Genomic DNA, 10,383 nt, shown 5'->3' on the forward strand with positions numbered 1-10,383 from the left:
GACATAATACTTCTGTTACAAATAAACCTTATTGCTTGAATTGAGCTAAACGCCTCGATCTAGGTCTGTTCACCTGAGTTTTCTCCTCAACATGAGTTTTATTCTCAACATGGTAGCAGAGAATGGTTTTAACGATCAGTAGGAGATAGATCTCGTGACGGACTTTGGAGTTGAAGTATTTCCACCAGGTTCGTGTGTTGCCAGTTTTTGACGGTCAGTGGAGCAGTACACGCATGAGACACAAGCCTTGCACTCACCACAGAAACACGAACACTAGGTTAGACTGAGGAAAGCTGAGGGATATATGTGTCAGTTATACTTGCAGTGTGGACATATTACAGATTTATTGGGAATTGTGTTGGTTAGGGGTTGGAATTTTTTTTAAAGCGAAACACAGTCAGGCACAGGCACTGAACAAGGGAGTGAAAATTGTAGATAACGGCCAGCTGCAGCTGTAGGGAGGGTGAGAGATAGTAGACAAGTGGATTCTCATTCAAGGTAGCAAGGCAGAAGAAAATTTGACAGAAGCTTTGGCTCCATCTGGTGGACATTCGGGAGTACTGCATCCAGAAAAATTTGAATTGAAAAAAAAAGAAAGAAGAACACAAGAAGACATGGCTGGAGCTGTGGCTCCATCTGGTGGCTATTCAGGAGTACTGCGTGCAAAACTGAAAAAAGCAGTAACAGAGACTGGAGGCAAAACAGCATGGAAAAGAGACAAGATTCATTGGGATAATTGCATGAAACAATGGAAAGAGGAGGGATGGTGGAAGGCGGCTAGTCCACTGCCTCCATCAGTCAACAACCTCCGATTCTTTGCCAAAGATTTGACAAAACGAGTGGCCTACGCACAAACAGCAGAGAATAGTCAAACCAAACGACATGTGTTTGTTAACCCCCTGAAGCAAGCCCGCAAAGACAGAGAAGAGGAACATCGAGTGGCGATGATGGCATTAGAAGCGGCCATGACGGATCGGATGAAGGTGGACATGCCGACCGGAAAAGGAAAAACCAGGCCCCATCTGTCACTCGACATCACCCCTACCACACAAGCCCCGGTAGGTCTGGAAAAGACTGCACAGGAACCGGGCCAGGCAGCTCTGGCCTCGGCCCCTGCCGCGCCCTCAACAAACTTGGCGCCCTCAACTGGCCTGTATCCAGCACTCCCTCCGGTCCAGACCAACTACAATGGAGCAGCTCTCTGTCGTGTGATCAGGGGCTGAAGAACTAGAACAGACTATAGCCTCAGTTATGGGCTACGGCAGAGAGACCAGCAACCAAGAAGCACCGGTGGAGCGGTCAACATATAAGGTGACGGGCACTCTACACGGAAAAGTCACCCCCCTCAAGGCAGGGACTGGAGCTCCTCCCCCCCAGTATCACCTTCGGTCCCATGGCCCGGCCCCCAAAGGAGAAACAGAGGAGAGAGCCGGTGAATATCCCCTGAGAGCAGCCCCCACTCTCGCACACCCACTGCATGTCCAATTTGTGCCTTTTGGGTTTGCAGACATGACCAGCATGGTACAACAGCTCCATGCAGGAGCCGATCCATGGATTGAGCTCACGGAAGCTTTGACTGCTGGCCAACAGCTGGCAGTGGACGACCTGAGAGCACTTCTCTCCCGCTGTCTGGACCCAACCCAGTGTACTGCCCTACTATACATGGCAGGCGCCGGTGTGGCACCAGATGCCGACCCCTTTGATCGATATCGTACAGCGTTGTGGCAGGAGCTCAGAACTAAGTTCCCCACTCCAGTGAACCAAGGCGCAGTGGCAGCATTCATCTGGGCCCCGGCAGAGCCCCCGCCCCTGTATCTGGCCAGAGCAGAACAAGTGTGGTGCCAGGCCTTCAGAGAGCCACATGATGCAAGCATTACCACAGTGGCACTATGGCGCACAATGGTAAAACGAGGCCTCCCTGATGGACCTCGCCAGTGCATGGACGCAGTGGTTGGCCTAGAAGAAATGACACAAGACATGTGGAATGCCCAGCTCCGACATTACCTCTCTAAGCACATTCAAACTGAGGCTGGTACCGACACAGAAATTAAGACCTTGCAGAAGGCCCTACTCAAGAAACAACTCAAAGAACACGACGCGGCTGAGGCCACCATGAAATCTAAGGCTAAACAGCAACAACAGCTGGTAGTCCAACCTGCACCGGCTCCACCTCCAACGGCACCTACTCCCTCTGTCCCACTGGAGGTCATGATGGCTATGATGTCAGCAGGCAGTGAACAGTCACGCCCAATGTTCCCTCTAAGCTGCGCGCTTGAGCAATCGCGCACTGCTCGCACATTCTCAGCGCACAAGAAAATCTATGCAGCGCATAAAATAAAATTCAACATAAACGTATTAATTAATATCTAATATTAGTCCTAATCTTATCTAATCAATTAAACCAATAATAATAATAATAATAATAATTTTGTTTTCTGTACTATTTTGCAACGTAACTCAGTGAGTGACAGGTGTCCAGCCAATGATACGATTCGGTTCACTTACGCTACGCAGCCAATCATAGCATTGACACTATTGCCCTGCCCATTCGCGCCGTGCAGGTTAGCTAGCTAACAACAGTGCGGCGGAGTTACGAGACGCAAATGCGTCTTATCATGGCGAAACGAACGGGCAGCGACATAAAGTCAAAGCAAGAAGCAGACGAAGCCATCAACCTGGACAAAGTGTACAACCATTGGAGAAGTGAGAAGGACAGACGTGAAAAATAAGGTAAAATTTAAGTCAGATTTGTGCATATTCTAGTGACATTTATTAAGATTTTTTACTTATGGATATTAATCATTAAATTATGTTACTACTAGATCATTTATGGGTAGTAGAAATGATAATAAAAAACTGAGTAATTACATATTTTACAGACAGAGTTACAGGAATTTACACTGTATCACAAGCTACAGCACACGTCATTGTGCAAAATGTGAATGTTTTAATGTGAACAAAATGTTATGTCTGAAAGGTGTATATGTATAATTTCTTCCAGAACAGGACCCTCACACAGGCCACAACAGGACCTCACACAGGCCAAAGCAGGACTCTTCCCATGGCCAAGCAGGACTCTCACATAAAACATACTACACATCTCATGAACAAGATTTTTGTCTTTTTCCTTTAAAGTTTGTCAAATCACTTATATTAAAAGTAAACTAGTGAAAATTGCTGCTGTAATTTGATTATTTTAATAAGCCATGTAACTTGCTATGATCCAAGGTTTTGAACAGGTGTGATACTGGTGTGTGGCCACAGCGTGCACATCTGATGTTGCTCACAGTGGTCCTCAGTGTGCTCAGGGAGCTTGTGTGTATGCCCAGACACATGAAAAATTAGAGGGAACATTGGTCACGCCCATGGGTCCCTCAGGGCCAATGGGGTGGAAGAGGAGGAGCCAGAGGAAAAGGAGCGCCTGGAGACAGAGAAGCGTCCTATTTCTGCTACAACTGTGGGAGACCGGGTCACTTCGCACGACACTGCAGGGCAGCACCGCAGCAAACACAGAGAGGAAGAGGACAATACTCCAGGGGAGGAGGCGGACGGGGCTATGACGGACAAAGACCACAGCAAGGGGCCCATCAGGCTCCTTGGGACGAGGGACATGGTCCCCAAGGCGGGGCCCATGCCACACAGGCAAGTAGCCAACAACAATGGCCCGGAGGTTACAACAGTCCTCCCGATTGATACGCCCCTCAATCACTGGCGTCACACACTCTACATTTCAGCCTCACCAGCGAACCCTTAATCAGGTGCTCAGTAAATGGACAGGATCACATCTTCCTCGTCGATACTGGAGCCACCTATTCGAGTGTGATGACTACGCAGCCGTTGTCGGACCGGTTTGTGTCAGTGGTGGGAGTCTCTGGCACTCCAGTTCGACAATTTTACACCACCCCTCTCCCCATCACATTTCAAGATGCAACCCTCATGGACAGCTTTCTCTCTGCTCCAAACTGCCCAGTCAACCTGCTAGGACGCGATCTGATGGCTCGCCTCAATCTGATCATCTGGATGAACCAAGACGGTGTCCATGTCTCGTCCAACCCACCAACTAGTACGTTGTCCATGCCAGTACGCATTCTCTCCCTTGCCCCCATTACAGAGACGGTGTCCCCCACAGACAAAGAGGTTTTCTGGCTACGCTGTCTCCAAACTGGCCCCCAAACCCCTGCCATCCAATATTGGTTCAACATTCTCAAACCAAAAATCACTCAGCTTTTCCCGTAAAAAACTCCCCTGGACTACGTCCATTGCACTCTAAATGTCACACCAGATCCCGACGACCCCTACTGGGACTGGGATGAAAACATGTCTCACCTTAGACCCACCATTCAGTGTCTACACATCTTTTGTGGCCAGGAAGGAGTAGCATCAAGAGTCATTCTATCTCCCTTCCTTCGCTCATGGTACCAGCTGGATGCGGACTCATCACCCCATGTCACTTTGGCTGTTGGTTTTGGCCACGAGGCCAGAGGTCTGGGGTCTATGATCAAGAGAGCACTAACTCTCACTTGGGACGTATACTTTTCATAATGGCCGTTTCATTATGAATGTCATTTATATGTATTTTCGACATACTTTAGAAATAAATAATAAGAAGCATGTGCTGACTCACGCAGAAACAACGGGTGAGATTCTGAATCTATTGAAGATACGCAACCGTCAAGAAGTCGACATGCAGCCGAGCCGCGCTGCTCAAACAGCTTGTTTGGTAGGACATTCCAAGTTACACAACTTGCAAGACAGACGACCACGACAGTCTTTGCTCACGTGGCCAATAGATAAACACCCAAAACAAACACTTTTAGCAAGTCAACTTTCTCACCGTGCAATTTCTCCTCAATTTCTAGGCACAACTCCAATCTGTGATCCTCTTCACACAGCAGACAATACATCTTTGTCGGCTTGTCAGGTAAGTTTTCCTCATTTCACATTTGCACTAACAGGTGCTGCCATGGTGGCAAAACCTGCTACCTTCTCCCTTCATGTGAACATGTGAGACTTTGTTTCCACCTTTGTATTTTGGCGGTGAGATAGATGTGTCCTGAATGTTTCCACAGAGTGGCTTAGAATAGACACAATGAAAGTGACTGTATCATTTCCCTTTATTTTCTTGATTTGTCTTTCTATCACTTAACATGTGACATCATGGAAAAGAAATACATCGTGGTATATGAGGTAAAACAAAAAGAACACATCCTACTTGTGTAAGCTAAGGACAGAAAGAAAACAAGCACATTATTTCAGGTGGAGGGTAGCCTGAGCGAAGCGGTTTGCGGAAAGGCTAGTTTGAGGGTCCACTGCGGCTCCCGGGCCTTGCACACCCCCCCGGTCCATGTGGGACAGTAGTGGCTGTGGAGGCAGGTGGCCTTCCGGGAGTAGTTTTAAAGAGGGGCGGGAGGGTGGGGTGCGAAAGGCGTAGCAGGCTGAGCTATGGTGGCCGTGGGTATTTGTAGGGTGTGGCCGGGAGTGGCCCCGTGGAGGTGTGGCCCTGCTCCTGAAATTCAGCTAAGGTTTATCTCCAATTCACTAGCTTAGGGCCCCACCTCGGTGATTTGGCCGGCTGGAGAGTTTTAGGGATGGTTGGTGGAGGGTAGCCTGAGCGAAGCGGTTTGGGGAAAGGCTAGTTTGAGGGTCCACTGCGGCTCCCGGGCCTTGCACACCCCCAAAAGCCTGCCTACGGGAGCAGTGCCGCCTGCCTGTTGCGCATGTCGGTGGCGCTGTGGCGAGTGTAGAGTTGGTAGGCGGGGGAGGGCCAGCGGCCCAGGCTTTGATGGTGGTCTGGGACTCCTCTGCTCGCTGCGGTGGTGACGGCTCCTACGCGGGAGGAGTGGCCAGGGAAGGAGCCCGGATTGATCCCGGAGATGGTTAGGATTCCCCTGAAGTGCCAGAGGAACCAGGATCGGTCGGCGATGCGGCCAGTCTCTGTGGTGAACAGTGGTTCGTGGGGGGCGGTTTGCTGTGTTTTCCTGGTTTGTAGTTAGCGCATGAGGGGTTCGTAGGGGCTCAGGTGTGAGTTGAATTTGAAATATAGTACGGGGACCGGCTCTTCTCTTCTCTTTCTTCAAGGCTGGTCTCCGGCAATGTCGTCCGTCGTGAAAACCCCCCAAAAGACGGCAGAGGGAGCGGCATCGTTGTTGGCCAATGGTCACTTGCTGTGTTTTCTGAAGTAGGCGGCGGGGGCACTGGCGTCCTGCGTTCCGTTGTTGCTTTGCGTTCCGTGCTTGCTGCGTCTCGTTGCCTGCTGCGTTGCGTGGCTGCGTCGTGCGTCGTTCTGTTGCTGCGTTCCGTTGTTGCTTGATGTGATCCGTTGTTGCTTGCTGCATTGCTGAGTCGTTACTTGCTGCGTTGTTACTTGCTGCGTCCGTTGCACTGTGTTGCTGCATCCCGTTGTTGCTTGCTGCGTCGTTGCGTTGCTGCGTTACGTTGCTGGGGTACATTGCTGGGGTGCATTGCTGGGGTCCGTCGTTGCAATGCGTGGCTGCTGCGTTCTGCCGTTGCTGTATTCCGTTCCGGCGTTGCTGCGTTCCGTTCCATTCCGGCGTTGCTGCGTTACGTGGCATGGCTGAGTCCTTACGTGGCTGCGTCATTGCACTCCGTGGCTGCGTTGCCGCGGTCCGTTGCTGCATTGTTGCGTTGCTGCGATTCGTTGCTGCATTCTGTTCCTGTTGCTGCGTCCCGTTGCCTGCTGCGTTCGGGGGGGGGGGGGGGGGGGGGCAGTGTGGTGCCGAGAGGCCGCGGATGGGCTAGTTGGAGAGTAGGAAGAGAAAAGGTGGGAACTGGCATCCCGGTGCCCGGAAACAGTGTGGTGGGAAAAGGGGGATAGGGGAAGAGGACAGAGGAGAGGGAGCCTGGCAACTCGGTGCCCGGACCCGTCGTGATGGGAAAGGCATGTGTGGTGGGGAACGTGGGATAGGGGGGGGGGGGGGGGACGGCGGAGAGGGAGCCTGGCAACCCGGTGCTAGGGATGTGTATAGAGGGAAAGGCATGTGTGGTGGGAAAGTGGGATAGGGGGGAGGAACACAGGAGCGGAAATCCGGCACCCCGGTGCCAGGGTGGGGAGCAGGGGAAGTGTGGTGAGAGGGGAAAGTGAAAGTACAGGCCGAAGGAACGAAGTTGGAAGGAGCAGTAGGATCCTGCGGAAGTAGTGAGGGAGGGAGAGTTGGCCTTCCGGAGCGGCCATGAACTGGGCGGTTTGCATGGGATGGTGGAGGGGGACGCTGTGAACCTGGCAACCTGGAACGTCGAGGCCAGCGGGGCGGGGCTTGGTGGTGCGTGATTGCGTCACTGACAGCGCGCCCGTGTGTTGCTGGAAAGTCCGTCGCTGCGTGGCGAGGTGTCATGGCGGCTGCGAGGAGTTGGAGCAGTGTCACTTTCTTGTCGCGGCGCTTGTGGGGGATTCCCCTCTCCTGCAGCTCCGTTAACAGGCGCGCTACGGTCCAGGCGGCGATCCAGGGCGGGTCGGTTCCGCTGGGAGAAGCGGTCGGGGCGCCAGCGCCGTGCCGGTGGCTTCGAGCGCGGCGTGCTGGGATGCTGGAGTCGCCGGAAGCCGGGCTGTCGGAAGTTTGTCCCCGAGCGCTGCGTCCGGAGCGAGCGGAGGAGGAAGGGGGGGACTTCCGTGTCCGTTGCCCGCGTTCGGGGGCAGCGGATCGCCGTCTGCCACGGAGGCGTGCCGGTGTGGGACTTGGTTCGCTGGACGATGACGGTCGGTCTGGGTCCCCGTACTGGCAGATTGCCCGGAGGGAGGGATTCCGGTCGATGGATGTGGCCGGTCGGCGGGTTCGGCTGCGTTGGGCCGCCGGGCCGCTCCCGGAGGCGATCGGTGGTGTCTGGAAGCCCTGCCTCGGTGGAGTGCGGCCCCGGGCTGTGCGGGTGGCGGCTGGGGAGGCAAACGGTTCGTCATCATCGGGAGGCCCGGTTAGTAGCAGGTCCATGCTGGCGAGGTAAGGGGTTTATTTTCCTTTCCTGTTCGTTGGTTTTGCGTTGCTGCGGGCATTCTTGCGTTTTGGTGCGAACGACGTAGCAGCCTGACTCTTTTCTGAAGGTGTAGCAGCCTTACGGTTTGGTGCGAAAGGCGTAGCAGGCTGAGCTATGGTGGCCGTGGGTATTTGTAGGGTGTGGCCGGGAGTGGCCCCGTGGAGGTGTGGCCCTGCTCCTAAAATTCAGCTAAGGTTTATCTCCAATTAATAACCAAGTGACTATCTAGAGTTATACTGTAGTTAGATCTTTTGAACATTTGCCATGGTTAGACTTTAGACTTTATTTATTTAACCTGGTTAACATTTTCCTCACAGTTCCATTGGATCAACAGTCCGTGGATCGATCCAAGTGTAAAACTGAAGTTATTTATTTGTATAAAATGACTCCAGCTCAGTGTGAAATGACTGAGCCTCGCCTTGCTGGCAGATTTTGTGTGTTATACTTCAACATTCAGACGAGTTTAACCAAGTTATTTGGTCTTATATGCATTTTAAGATTGAGAGATGTGACAGGATGAAGAAAGTTTTTGGATTAGGATGAAAAGAACCTCTCCACTTACTCTCTCGAGACACGCGCAAATACCTATACTGGCCTTTTCTCCTGCAGCAACATCATAAGTAAGCTGTAAGTTAAACAAACAAGGGTGCTTGATATTCACACATTTTACGCATAAAGTCAAGTCAAGTTATTTTGACTCATCTTAATCTTGGCTGTAATTTTGTTACTTTTGTTCTCCTTTCAAACACCACTAATCATTGTGAAAATGAGTTAAATTTTATAATTTGCGCTCCCAAAATCAATCCTACAACCCTCTTAGTCAACCCACAACATTGATTCGGCATTTGTTTGGAGGTTTAGTCTCGACACCCTTCAGACAAAAGTTGATCTTTTTCAGATTTTCTCCTACCAGAGCTAATTTTGAGCATCTGGGGCACATATACCTTATCGAAGGTCACCTCAGTGATACAAATGCTTCAAATTACCCGAGCTGACATCCCAGCTGCTGGCCCATTTTGTCACACACACACACACAGACACACACAGAGTGCGAGAGGGAAGAAGCTGAAAAGTCCGTGTTGGTTCAGAGGATGTTTGACAAGTGTTTATGTGGATGAAACAGGTCTTGATATATGACTGGAAATAAGATTTATTTTTTGTTGTCAAAGATGTATGTGCATTTTGCCTTGTATTTATGGAGTGTTTAAATGAAACAGATTTTGAATTTGAGCTTTCTTTATTGAGAGAGAGAGAGAGAGAGAGAGAGAGAGAGCGAGGGAGAGAGAGAGGGAGAACACAACCTGCATGAAACACAGACAAAGACAAACATGGCTACCAACACAAGCTTTGCTCTCACTGAGAAAAATGCAAGCTGTTGAGACAGACCTCCACTTACTCACCGAGTGCACCAAGTATTCTGAATAAACAGAAGAATTCTACAGAGTCCGGAAGGAGGAATTAGTCATGTGTGCTCATGATTTTAATATTGATTCAGAGTGAGAGAGCATGAGACTGAGCCAATATTATATCGAGAGCACACAAATTATTCAAGCTAGAGCACCAATTAGTTACTAATACAGGGACACAAATGGTCCGTATTTTGCGCGTCACTCTGAATTACTTTTCTTTTGGGACGACGAAACAAAAGTTAGGTTTATTCAACAAAACCGTGGGCTTAAAATCACTACAGTTAGGTTTAGGCAACAAAACCACAACAAGGTGTCTGGTCTCTCCTCCCCATCTGCCCACTTTGGTATTAAAAACTACTTCTCTTGCTCTGAATGTTGCATGAATTTAATTGATGTGTCCATCACAAATAAAGGATCCTAATTGACTTTTAATCGGCCTTGTTTTCCTCCTAAGCGACAAAAAAAAGAAAAGACAATTCATGTCCATGTCCACAAAACCAATAGATTTGGCATTTTGTGACGATGATACTCGGCTGGAAGCAATGGAGTTTCTGTCTTACAGGTTCTCTCGGATGGTATCGTGTACACAGATACAGCCGCTGGCTTTTAACCAGATCCAGCTTTCCAGCTTAACATGTCTCATGCTGTCTTGAGATAGAGGCCAGGGAGAGTGAATTGTCTCCCTCCTTACAATTGTAAAGCCGTAATATGTATGCAGATTTAAAAACACTGGAGCATTGTGCAACTTATTCCCTATTGACTTCATGATTATTTTTTATCAACAGAAAAACACAATCAGTCTCCATGTGTTTATAACAAATTGTATATTCATCCAATATCTCTGGTTTCACCACAGCAACTCATGGAACCCAGATCTTGCATGAATGTCTACATTATTCATACTCATCGTGTAAGATCATTTTCTTGATAATATTGGATAAGCAGATTGATTTAAGAATAGCTCTTTCAATTGATCTAGTTGTTTTTC

This window comes from Melanostigma gelatinosum (genome assembly GCF_949748355.1).
Source record: "Melanostigma gelatinosum genome assembly, chromosome: 12".
NCBI lineage: Eukaryota > Metazoa > Chordata > Actinopteri > Perciformes > Zoarcidae > Melanostigma > Melanostigma gelatinosum.